Source organism: Pleurodeles waltl, chromosome 10, assembly GCF_031143425.1.
Source record: "Pleurodeles waltl isolate 20211129_DDA chromosome 10, aPleWal1.hap1.20221129, whole genome shotgun sequence".
Taxonomy (NCBI): Eukaryota; Metazoa; Chordata; class Amphibia; order Caudata; family Salamandridae; genus Pleurodeles; species Pleurodeles waltl.
In genome coordinates, this window is record NC_090449.1 from 814,174,353 (window position 1) to 814,188,131 (window position 13,779).

The following is a 13,779-nucleotide window of genomic DNA, read 5'->3' on the forward strand; positions in this document are numbered from 1 at the left end:
TTTGTTTTTGGCACAATTGCATATAAAACTGCAGTGTACGCAGATGATATCCTTATATTCTCAGATGAAAAAGAGGTTGTCATACCAACGGTTGCTAAAATATGACACCAATTTTCCTTGGCATCCGGTTATACCTTAAACAAAGACAAAACAGAGGTTCTGCCTCTTAAACCCCATTGTTTACTAGCCCACTTTGGTGACTCCGGGTTTAAATGGCATTCCAAATTCTTCAAATATTTAGGCATATGGTTTACCAGTGATTTATCTGAATTTCTTGGACACAATTAATCCCAAACTATAAAGTTAAGGACCGTCTTTCCTCCTGGACTCCGAAGCACATATATTGGAGGGATAGGATCGAAACTCTAAAGATAATGATTACACCAGTAATACATTTTGTCACATCCATGCTTCCTATGCACCTCACTCCAGCTTTTATAACACCATAGACAAACTGACATCTGCCTATTTATGGAATGCCAAAAGGGCTAGAATTGGCTACAAATCCCTTCAACTAGCTTATGCATAAGATGGTTGGAAACTACCAAACTGGGGACACTATCAAACTGCCTTTTTGGCCGCTCAAGGTACTCACAGGCTGTTGGGAGACTCAATTATGCATCCCCGATGACTAGACATAGAACATGCACTGTGCCCATCTTATCATATTGCCTCCATTCTCACCATGTCTTGCAACCCAGTACCACAATCCAAACAATTATTGATGGACACAATCAAAGTGCTGAAAATTCTGAATAAACACATACCAAATCCGATTACTTGGTGGAAATTAATCTCAAAATGGAACAACACTAAACTTACAGCAGAAAGGGTCACTAAACATAGTCCAGCTTGGGCCAGTGAAGGTATATGTCTACGCAGAAATCTGTAAAAAACACAATTCTTCTCCTTGATCTTTTGCAGACCTTCAAATAAAATTCCAATTGGACAACATTCACTTTTATAAGTTCCTGAAAGTCAAATCTAGACCTTTTCAACCTCCCTCACATTATTTCCCTCCTGGCATTATGGTATTCAACAGGGCATGTTGCATCAAAAATATAAATATTAATAACTACCTCTGCATTGAAAACTTAACACCCATCCAACTACAGTGGACTGTGCAGTTTGAAACTTTACACATGGACGCACCTCCATTATACATCTGGATAACATCTGTAATAAAGCACTATGAAATAAAATCATTCCCTCACTTGCTCAATCTAAGTTTTTTACTATGCATTTACTACATAGGACACCAGCCAAACTACACAAACTAAAGTAACGGAATAATAAAATCTTCTTGAACTTCCATATGTTCCCTGGTACAGAAGAACATATGTTTTTTAGCTGCCCCAACTTAGTTTATATTGGCAAATGATTGCACTCCAATTTTCAAAGCTATTCAGGACAACGTAATCTTTAAAGTTTCCGATGTTCATCCAGGGTGCTCACTGTTGTCACATACCCTTGCCACATATGATCTTGCACTGCTGGGGCTTCTCTTGGTCATTGCTACAAAAGTTATTATTACTAAGTGGAAATCTTTTAAACACATTTCATATCACAGCTGGTGGGCATGGATCATATATTTAGGAAGCACACATATCTCCCAGGGGGCCTTACCAGGAAATCCCAGGATCTCACAAAAGATATGTCAGACCATGGATGACTTTACAAGCCACAATATTGTTGACCACAGCAGTGAATGTTATGGATAAAGGTCTGTATACTCGTGTAGTTGAAGATAATTTGGAGGTTCTTTGGGGTGCCCCTTTTACCTAAATGTTTTTTGACTAGTTCACATTTGTCCATTCAAAGTGTAACATTCAATTTGTTTCCTATTTGACTGGAATAATGGTCTTATGATGATGTTCCCCCCTTTTATTTGCTAACGTATCCATACAGTATATGTATGAATCTTTTTCTTTTCTGTATATATATATATATATATATATATATATATATATATATATATATATATATACATACATATATATATATAGATATATATATATGTATATATATTACATATATAGAGATATATCTATATATATATATCTATATATATATATATATATACATAGATATATATTTTTTAATAGCTGTATGGTTTCCCTTGGGGATGATTGTGGTCCCCAGGGAAACCATACATCTATTAAAAAAACTGTTGCCCCCACAGGGGTTCAGCCCTGCTCACGGGCGACCCCCTGCCAGTTTCACTTCTAATTTGTTTACATTTTTAATTATTTTTTTATTGTAAGGCAGTGTGTGAGAAAGAAGTCATTTTGAGAAATGCCCTGTAATGCACATATTAGTATGGGGACCCCCGAATTCAGAGATGTGCAAATAACCACTGTTTATAAACACCTTATCTTGTGCCCATTTCGGAAATACATAGGTTTTCTTGATACCTATTGTTCACTGTTATATTTTACCAAATGAATTGCTGTATACCTGGTATACAATGAAAACCCATTGCAAGGTGCAGCGCATTAATTGGCTCTGAGTAGCTCGGGTTCTTGATGAACCTACAAGACCTATATATTCCCACAGCCAGGAGGATCCAGCAAACATAATTGTATATTGCTTTCAAAAATATATAATAGTTGGAAACTGTTACGGAAGAAAACATAGGCCCTCATTATGACATTGGTGGTAAATGCCACTTACCACCACGCTGACAGCCGCCAACATACCGCAGCAGTAGCGGATATCCATCCACCATATTATGACACACACACCAATCTGACAGAATACTGCCACATTCACAAATCCGGTAGACCAAAGTTTAGTGTTAAAGTGGCGGTCCCAAAACCCATTCCGTTACGCCAACAAAACAATGCCCTTCACATTATGACCCACGAATCACCACGACAGACATTCAACAGCGGTAAACCATTGGCGGTACATACCACCACGCACAGAATGGACACCCACAATCAAAACAACACTACATTGGCCAATACCAAATACAAACACCTGACACCCATACACATACCACACTCACACACCCACACCACAGGAGGGAGGACTTGCAGGCCATTAACAACACCCTGATCTCCATTGCAGGGGTGCTGGCAGACATGGCCAACATCATGAGGGAGGCAACAGCACACCAGCGAGCCCCTACCACTAGCCAGTCCATTGACCAGCCCTCCACTTCTGCTGCTGCTAATGGGCAGGGGGCCCCACCACAGGACCCACAGGCCACCAGCACCCCTCCCCCTGCAGAAGATGAACCACCCCACAAATGTTCCCTGCAACCCACACAGAAGCCAGAGACACTTGCCAAGACCACCGCCAGGAAATTGGACTCTCCTGATTGTCCCCCTTGTGTCCCACTCAGTCACCTTGTCGACCTTGAACTGCCATTGTTCCCCTTCCTATGGCCCCTTGGACACTGCACATGTGCTACAAACAGACTGGAACAATACCCTGGACTTTCCTCCATCATCACCCCATTCCATTGCACTTTCTCCTCTATTTCTTAGCACTACAATGAACACCCTTGGAAAAAACATGACTACTAGTAATTCATGTAGTGAAAATTTGTATTGATGGAAACAGCTACATCCATTGCAAATGAACTGTACATAGTGGGAGCATAGAAAAAATGACCTGTAGCTGGCTGCAGTGATCACATCAGGAGATTGTTGTCATAGCACCCACATCTGTAAAATGATAATCCATAGGTCACAGTAAGTAGAGGTAACAAGTGGGTACTGCCAACATTCCAATAGCCATATAAATGTGAATTTGCATTGTCTACCCTGTGTGTCATTGAAAGTATTGACGGATAACTGATATTCTGTTGTCCACATCCTCATCCTCAGCCTCCTCTTCCTCACTGTCCTCAGGGTCCACTGCTGTCACAGGGGCATCTCCAGTCACCTCCTCCATCAGAAAAGGTACATGGCGTCTGAGGGCCAGGTTGTGCAACATGCAGCATGCCACTACTATCTGGTAGACCTTCTCCGGTGAGTAGCAGAGGGATCCACCTGTCAGATGAAGGCACCTGAACGTGGCCTTCAGGAGGCCAAAGGTCCTCTCAATGATCCTTCTTGTTCGCTCATGTGCCTCATTATAACATTCTTCACCCCTTGTACTGGCATTCCTCACAGGGGGTCGGCAGCCATGATAGGTTGGGGTAGCCAGAGTCACCTGCAGGCATTGAGGGGACAACATTTAGCCACAAACTATCCTATTAGATTAACACCAGAGGCATACACTAACATACACCTGGTTGGGACCATGGCTCACTTATAAGCCACACCCTCGTGCCTCTGAAGTTGGGACATCACATTTGGGATGCTGCTATTCCTAAGGACAAAGGAATCATGCGTCAACCCAGGATATTTAGCAATGATGTGGGAGATGTACTGGTCCGCACATCCATCATCTGCACATCCATAGAGTGGAAACTTTTACAATTCCTGTACACCTGTTCATTCTGGTGGGGGGGGGGAACAAACATAATATGTGCGCAATCAATCTCCCCAATAATATTGGGGATATGTCTCATTGCATAGAATCCGGCCTTCACTGCGGCCAAATCTTCCACCTGGGGGAAAGCAATGTAGCTGCACATGTGTTTTACCAGGGCAGACAAAACTCCTGCCTGCACGATTGAGAACATTGGCTGTGACATTCCTGCTACCAAGCCCACCAGTTGCCAGGAAATGGAGCACTGATAGAACTTGCACAAGTAGAGGTATCCCAATCGGATGACGGATAGCTGATATCAGGTCAGGCTCCAACTGGGTGGCCAGCTCTGTGATTGTGGCCCTTTGCAGTCTATAGGTGAGTCCTCCAGTGTAGCTAAGATCACCAGGGGTCTGTACACGGGGGTATGTCTCCATCTTCTATTCATCCGCAGTGGAAGGTATCTAAGGGACACAAAAATGTGTAGGCTGTCACAATTACAACAACTCAACCACAACAGCAGTCCACATTTTGCAATTACATATTAGGACAGAGTAAATTTCAAAGTATGTGCCTATTTTTCCTGTAATGCAGCAATTATCGATAGTTTGTACACTGCCGCGGATGTGACTGCCATTTTCTAAATCATTCCTCACTTGTATCCTGAGCTTCAACAGGAGAAGACCTACACTGCATGTGCTGCTGTGACCTGTGTCTGGAACCTACCATGGCCTGTGTGACCGGGGAAAGCACCCCAGCCTTCACCTCAGAGGAGCGACTGGTGGATGGGGTCCTACCCCAGTACGGACTGCTGTATGGGCCTCCAGACCAACAGGTGAGTACACTGTAGGCACTATGTAGGTGGCATGGATGTATGGAGATGTGTATGAAGGCATTGTGTAGGGGGGATTATCAGTTGGTGGTGTACATGTCATGCGCTGGGCAATGTGTGTGCCAATGGTGTTGGAATGGGGTATGGTGGGCTGTGTGTGTGACAGCCTGGGCTGTTAGTTTAATGGTGTTCTCCAGTCTGTATTGCCTCTGCAGGTCAGCCCCCATCAAAAGAAGGGAATATGGCGTGCCATCGCCAAGGAGGTGTGGACCCTGGGGGTCTATGGCAGGCGGAGCACCCACTGTCATAAATGGTTTTGTTTTGTCCTGGGGAGTGCAGGGCCATAGTCTCTCAAGTGGGTGACTTGCCATTGCTTCCGGAGGGGGCAACATGCCCTCTCCTGAAGCAGTGGGCAAGTCACCCACTTCAGAGGCTGTGGCCTTGCACTCCCAGGGACAAAGCAATGCCCCCTCCAGAACCAGTGGGGACATTCTCGTATTCGGCTGAGGTGCCCCCTCTCCCCCTGAGGTGCCTTCCCACTTGCAAAATGATGCCACTGCAGTGCTCTCTCTGGCTGTGTCAGGAAACAGGTTGGGCCTTGGACTGTGCTCTGTGGCCTTGTGTGCCCTCATGACTTTGGACTGGGCACTGGCTCTTCATGGACATTTGTATATATTTGCTTCATGTGGTGGATTTTGCTATGCTGATACATTGTCGATACTGCAGCATTATGGTCCGTGTTTTATTATGTTGTTTGTTGTGTGTGATTGGTTTACGTCTGCAGCTGGTTGTGTATATGGTTTATGTGTATCTGGTGTGTGTTGTGCGTGTGTGTGTGTCACTCTCCTTTTCCTCCCTCCCTCCCATGTGTGCTAGCCAGCTGTACTCACCGTCGTCGTCTCCATAGGCGTTGGTGTTCCAGGTGGAGCATGACGTAAAAGATCATCGGGAAGACTTGTAGTTCAGGTTCCATAGTGGCGTGGTTCTTCCATGTGTCTCCAATGGTGAGTCCTTTCACTTCTGAGCTCTGTTTCTGCCAGGCTTTTGATGGCATTGGTACCGCCCCAGAAAAGGTAACGGTTTCCTGTCTCATAATATGATGGGCGATACTTTGCCTCCCGTCTGGCTGTTATTGATTACCGCGGTGGGGAGTGTTGTTTCCAACCTGGCGGTTGGTGTGGTACATTGGGAGTTATCACCGCCGCGGTACTTACTTCCAGCCTGTTGGTGGTATTACCACCACTTTATCACTCACCGTCAGGGTGGTAATGAGGGCCATAGTCAAAAAGGGCTGTTTTTTTCAACTCAATGTCAATATTTCTTTACTTCAACTGTTACTTTCTGTAGGAAAATCTTGAATGATCTACACAAATGACCCCTTGCTGAATTTAGACTTTTGTCTACTTTTCAGAAATGTTTAGCTGTCTGGAATCCAACATTGGTTTCACAACCATTTCTGTCACTAACTGGAAGGCTGTTGAAAGCACTAAAAATAGTAAAAATGAGGTTTGTCCTAGTAAAATGCCAAAACTGGGTTGAAAATATAGGTTTTCTGATTTAAGTCCTTCATAGATCCCATTTGCAGGGACAAAAACAAATGCTTTCTTCTGCAGCACTTTTTCCCATTTTTCCCCTAAAAAACTAATTTTAGCTGTATTTAATTTCTCAGTCTCCTCCAGGGAAACCCACAAACCCCGGCTATCTTTATAATCCCTAGGATGTTGGAAAAAAAGGATGCAAATTTGGTGTGGATAGCTTATGTGGATAAAAAGTTATGGGGGCCTAAGCGCAAACTACTCCAAATAGCCAAAAAAGGGCTCAGCACTGGGGGGAAGGCCCAGCAGCTAAGAGGTTAAGTACTGTTTTTTTTTGGTAAACTAATATAATGTTTATATCTTGCCTACACCTTGTTTCAACCATCCACCATCACAAACTAAATCAGCATTAATTATTAGATTATGTTTTATTTTGGTCCAAGGACACAAGGATGTCAAGATCCTGTGTATAATGATTTTAAATAGTCTAGTCTTACGGAAATATTATACATCTTGAATATTTATTGTAAATGGCATGTTTAATATAATACAACTATTACTGCTAATCATTAATCACTGATCATTAATAGGTGTTCCTACATGTTACACAGTCATTCCATGACAATGAGCGGATATCTTTGCAGAGATTAAGAACAACATGTTGCAGCACACCTGTAATTCCCAAATGCTCTCTCAGATGCTGTCATAAAATGAAAATCTATTAGATGTCTTAAATCTGCATAAGTCTTTGGTATATTCTGCGTATGTTTCTGATATGTCAAAGTGGTGTTCTCATTTGCCCATCTGCAATGTTGTCATGTTTTACCTCTACAACGTTGGTGTGGTTTATTATTGAAAAAAACTAGGCAAGCTTCACAAAATTTGAAAAGTTTAATATTAATGAGAAGAAAAAAGTTACACAAAATTAGGTTTTGGCAAAAACTTACTTTTAGCATGAGAATTCTCTCAAACAAAGGTTTTTGTGTAACAATCCCACAAAAACACCTTTCTCAAGAATGTTTACGTACTGGACGTACTGGTAAACTTTCAAATAGTTTACAAAACTTCGTAAGTCTCCGAAGTAAGATATGCTTTCCAATCTTTTTAAGGCAAAACATTTCCACCCCACCACCACATATGTTCTCCTATTCTTTAAAAGTGGCTTAAAATTGTCAAGCATCAGGGGCATGGCCAAGCGAGCCATCATGGTGGTCGCAATCTGAGGGAGCTCCTGCTCCTCCTCAGTGTCAGACGATCCTGCTTGACAGCGTATCGCTCCCCCCAGGATAAACAGGTGAGGGGGAACGGGGGGGCCTGCCGAGTCCTGCAGCGAGCCAGAGTGGCTGCAGGAGCACGTGCGGGGAGACGAGTCCGGTGCCGGCCTGGTGGGCCTTGATTTGGCACCGATGCATGGGGGCGGACCGGAGCTGGAGGGCGGCCGGACGAGCAGTGATGAGGCCTGTGGTGAGCCGTGACCCGGTGGCGGCTGGGGCGCCGGTGCATGCGGTGAGGGGGCCCGGGACCCAGAGGAGGACTTGGAAGGGTGAGGGCCCCATCAACAGGCGAGGGAAGGAGGTGTTGCGGCCCGGCGGTGGTGGTTGGAAGCCACGGGCCGCCGCCACTCAGCACTGCCTTGGTGCCCCCCCCCTTGCTGAACAATCCGTATCTGCCCTGCCTGCCACCGCAGCTGAGGCCTAGTGGGCCCTGTATTGGAGTTTGGGGTGCGGCACGGAAGTAGTGAGTGTGCCCCAACACTGAATGCCTGGGGGAGCCTAAAGTCCGGTGATCCAGAAGCAGGCATTGAGGTGGCCTGTACGGGTCCCAGTGGAGGGACCCCTTCTCCGGGAACCCCGCCTGCTGGCAACACCACTGTGAGGAGGGCAGCATGCTGCTGAGAGGGCACTGGAGAGGTGGCCTGTGATGGGTCACACCCCTCAGTTGGCCGCTGTGAGCTGTGAGTGACCCAGGGAGCTGCCCCCCAACATCTATTCCTGCATTGGATGATCTTGGCCTGGGGGCTGACCAGTGCCCTCCGGTGATGCGCAGTGCTTCTTCAGACACACTGGGGGAGGCAATCTCTCCCCCGGTGGATGCGAGCTGCCCTGCGGCTGACTGGGGCGGGTGGACTGGGCACCCTGAATGACCTGGCTGGTGGTCGTGGGGGCACTGGAGTTGAGGCTGTATCGCGGCCCGGGCCTGCAGTGAGGCCCTTCTCCGATCGTGGGGTGCCATCACGGAGCTCGGGATGGGACCGGACTGGGTCTCGATGGTCTGTGGGAATGGACCAATATAACTGTGGATATTTGGCACACTGCCTGTGTGTCCACGGAAGTTTGTCCTGTCACAGTCCTGCACTCATCAATTTTTAAGGTAAGACAAGTCTACGTTGGGGCCCCCAGATCCAAGGGGGATACGCTGCGGACTGGTGTGAGAGGGCTGCTGAACTGAGTGCTGGCACAGCCCTTGGCCTCCTGGGTTCCTGGCCCTGCTTCTAAGAGGGACTGTTCTTTTTGAAAGGGGGCACGGTTGAGCAGAGGATCCCGGAAATTGGTCGGGACAAACCTCCCTAGATTAAGGTGGCACAAACTAAAATGGATCAGTACACAGTGCCCAGGGACCCCAGCAACTGCCAGACATCGGTGTGGTGAAGGAGGCGGACACGACCTCCCCAACACTGGACATGGCAATGCTTCTGAAGGCAATCCAAGACTCAAGGGGGCAGTGGAGTCAAAGGTGGAAGGGTTCTACGTGGGCCTCTCCCTGATGCATCAGGTTTTGCAGCGAGTGGCTGAAAGGGTGACTGACACTGAGCCAAAAATTTCTACAGTGGAGGATGAAGTGACTGTCCTTCAGACAATGGTTTCTCAGCTCACCTCAAAGGTGGCCGGCCTGGAGGAGAGGGCCGAGGACACTGAGAATCGGTCACAGAGAAACAATCTTCGCCTAGTGGGGCTGCCGGAGGAAATAACAGGAGGCAGAATGGAAGACCTCATGGAGACCTGCTTTCGATCATGGGTCCCTGAGGGCAAACTCTCGGGTTGCTTCATGGTGGAAAGGGCGATGGAGCTGAGGGAGCTGCATCCCAGGAGTGGCTTGGTAGCGGATCTTGCAAACGGTGCTGATGCTCGGCTGCCAAGGCCTAGCGTGGAGGCTCGCGAGTGCCTGACGGAGGTCCGAGCTGAGGTGCCCCCGGCATGGTGGAGGAAGAGACGCCTCGGTGAGCCCAGCCCTGGGACTGGATCCGCTGCGGGTGGAGACCCCTGACTCTTCTCTGTCGGACACTTCAGCTATTTTCTGCTCTAATCGGTGTGCTCCTTCATTGGTGCTGGGATGTGGCCTCGAACTATAGAACTGTGAATGCCACTGTAAAAAGTATTGTAGTATGTTTGGATAGAAGTGCAGCGGTATTGGGTCCTCCCCCCATGAGAAGGCTGGGGGATAAGATTGTGTTTATGGTCAAGGGTGGGGCTGTAAGTGTGGGGTAATGCCTCTCATTACATGTTTAGTACTACTGAAATTAAGCTGTCAGGTGGATTATCTGTACATGAACGGGGGGTATCCAGATATAGATCACCTAACACCTCCACGAGTTACTTTAGGTAAGGATGTTTGAGGGGTCGACAGATGCTTCTTGGGTGGAAGTCTGGGATGGGGGAGGTTGGGGGGAAGGTAGTTCATATTGCATACTGTTTTGAACTTTACATGCAAGTTTTGTTCACCACAGCTGTTCCACACAATTATGCCTTCAGACACAGCCATAGACTGGGTGATGGAGTGCTAACATCTGGTTGCGCGGTCTATCCGTCCCCGCATGCGGTCCTTTGCCTGTCAGGGTGCCCTGTGTGCCAGATATCTATACTCTTGCGCACAAGATGATTTTGATCATTTCATGGAATGTTAATAGTCTCGCAGACTGCATTAAAGGGAAGGCGGTACTTCGATACATCAAGAGACATACCCCAGGGATTGTCCTCCTGCAGGAGACGCACCTACTGGTAACTCGCTGCTCTTTTGGATATGATAGGGTCTTCCATTCAGGGTTTATGCAAGGGTCCCAGGGAGTGGCCCTGTGGCTTCATAAGTCGTTACCATTGACTGTTACTAAGGTTCATGGGGACCCATTGGGGAGGTGTATTGGAGTAGAGGATCAGAAGGAGGCCAGGCAGTGTAATTTGGTATCCTGCTACATTCCCCCACATCTGTTTCAGGCTACTGGTGAGGCGATTGGATCGCTGTCGGCATTACTTTTGGCCATCTTTACACTGGTAGGGGGTGACTTTACACAGTGCCAGCCCGACTTGGGATGGTTCTGCGGAACACAGCTCCGTCTGACATATCCGCTCGACAAACCTTAAGAGCTGGGCAGAATCGGGGGGACTTTGCTATGTATAGCGGGTGTGGCACCCGCGCAAAAGTGCCTACACCCATCGGTCCAGCACCCATCACATCGAGGCCTGAATTGACCTTGTGTGCGTTCCAGCGACGGACGAAATGAGTCTGAGGTATGTTCGAATCCTTCCTAGGGGCATGTCCGACCATGCCTCACTGATTGCAGATTGGGGTGTTGTGTATCAGATACATTGTCCGATCTGGAAGCTCAATGCTTGGCATCTGAAGTCCCATGAGTGTGCTAGTTTTGTAGAGGGGGAACTTGAGGATTTCTTTCGATGCAATGTGGGATCAGTGGCCTCCAGGGCAACGGTGTGGGTGGCCTGCAAGCCAACAATGAGGGATGCTATAAACAGCTATATTCAGTGGCAGGAGCGACGCCAGAGGGCGCAATGTGAACAACTCGAGGCTAAGATATTGGAGCTAGTGGGGCAAGCTAGACACTCGGCTGCAACAACTGGTCCTGGTGCTGTCAGAACTACAGCAAATATCTCTTGAGGAGGCCAAACAATGTTGGCAGGCATCAACAAGGAGAGTGCATGAGATAGGCTATAAGCCAGGTAAACTGCTCTATTGGTTGGCGATGCGAGGGGCAGCAGCTAGAGTAGAGCCTGACATATGAGATAGAGAGGGAAACACCCAAGTTGAGTTGGTAGCAAATGCCCAGGCCTTTGCGGCCTTCTACCAGAACTTGTATGCTAAAGACCCCCTCCCGCACCTGGTGGAGGAAGGTTCCATGGTTTGGGACCTTCCGGTACCAATTACACCATCTACTCTTGCCCATGACTTAGACCAGCCAGTAACAGCGTAAGAGGTGAATGGTGCCATTTCGGAGCTTAGAGGGGGTAGAACCGCGGTCCAGAGGGGTACCCAATAGAGTACTACAAAAGATTCCGTTCACTGTTGGTATCTCATCTCTTGAATTTTTCTGGTGCAGCTCTGTTGACGGGGGTTTTTCCCCCTGAACTTGACTGAGCCACAATCGAGGTCCTGCCCAAGGAGGGGCAGGCTCCAGACCATTGTGCATCATAACCGGCCAATCTCCCTCATTAATGCTGATATAAATATAAATTCAAAGTACTGGTTATAAGTCTCATGCATACACTTATCCACCTCATTCATCTGGATCAATGCGGCTTTATGCCTGGCAGGAGCACGCAGCATTGTATTCGATGATTTCAGGTGGCCTTCTCTCATGGCTCATGCTCCAGTGGTCCCCTGGCACTTCTCATGGATTTTTGTAAGGCATTCAACACAATCTCATGGGAATTAATGGAGGTAATCATGGCATGTATGGGGCTGGGGCCATTGCTCCGCTGCATGATCTGTTTCCTGTATCAACACACCATGGCCCAGGTTCGGGTAAATGGTGTGCTCTCCTGGACATTTCCAATTCAATGGGTAACGTGCCAGGGTTGCCCCTTATCCTCAATGATCTTCGCGCTTGCGATTGAGCCCCCAGCATACTTGCTGCGGGGCGATCCTCTGATGTGGAGCTGGAGATGGGGAGATGGAGTGGAGGACAAAGAGGAGCTGTATGTGGATGTGGTGTTTCTTAGCGATCCGCCTGCGTCGAGTCCCAGATCCGTGAAACTACTGGAGCGGTTTGGGGAGGTGTCTGGGCTCTGGGTCAATGCCCAAAAGTCTGGTCGAAGTCAGGGGGATGCGCAGGGTCAACAGTGGTGTCCCCAATTCCCAGTGCGGGGAACATGTTTTAATATTTGGGAGTCCACGTTTCCCTTCTGCCTGACTTAGCATGGGTACTAAATTTTAGGGACTTGTCAGCGCATCTGGAAAAGGACCTGCAACATTGGAAGGACCTCCCCTTAAATCCCTTTGGGCGTCCTGCCCTCCTCAAAAAGATGTGGCTCCCCCGATACCTGTCTTCCCTCTCGAATTACCCTTACCAAATATCAAGGGCGTGGTTCAGAACTCCCAATTTTATTTTACCAACTTCATTTGGAACGGAGGGCTGCTCATTCTGGCTTTTAACACCATGCGGAAGTCCTCGTACAAGGGGGGTATGTGAGTCCCAGATATATATATCTGCTATTTAGCAGCCCAGGTGGTGCCCGTAAATGTTTGGTTTGTGGGAGGTTGGGATGACCCAGCCTATCGACTTCAGATCCATGAGGTGGGCTTTGGAGGCCTATTGGGTATGATTTGGATTGCAGGAGGGCGGCCCTAAAACTCATAAAATGGCTTCTGCGGTTTACTCGAGTGATCCCACTGTGGCACGGAGACCGGCTGCACCAACTCACTGAATTAAGGGGCTTTCAGCACTGGGACTTAATAGGGGTTACTTAATTAGGAAACGTGTACCCAGGGGGTAACCTTAAGTAATTCCAGGACATGTGAGAACAGAATGGACTTAACCAGACACAATTCTTCCGATACCTTCAGCTGCGCCACGCCTTAGGTGCCCACGTTCCAGTAAATACCCAGCTCCCCGACTATAGTCCGGTTGAGGTGAAATTGTTAACTGTGAGCCTGGGGAGGAAAGTGGTGTCCCAAGTTTATAATTATCTACTTACGAATGCCCCAGATGGGTTTGACAACCTTCGACAGAAGAGGGCGCACTGGGTGGGGGAGCTGGAC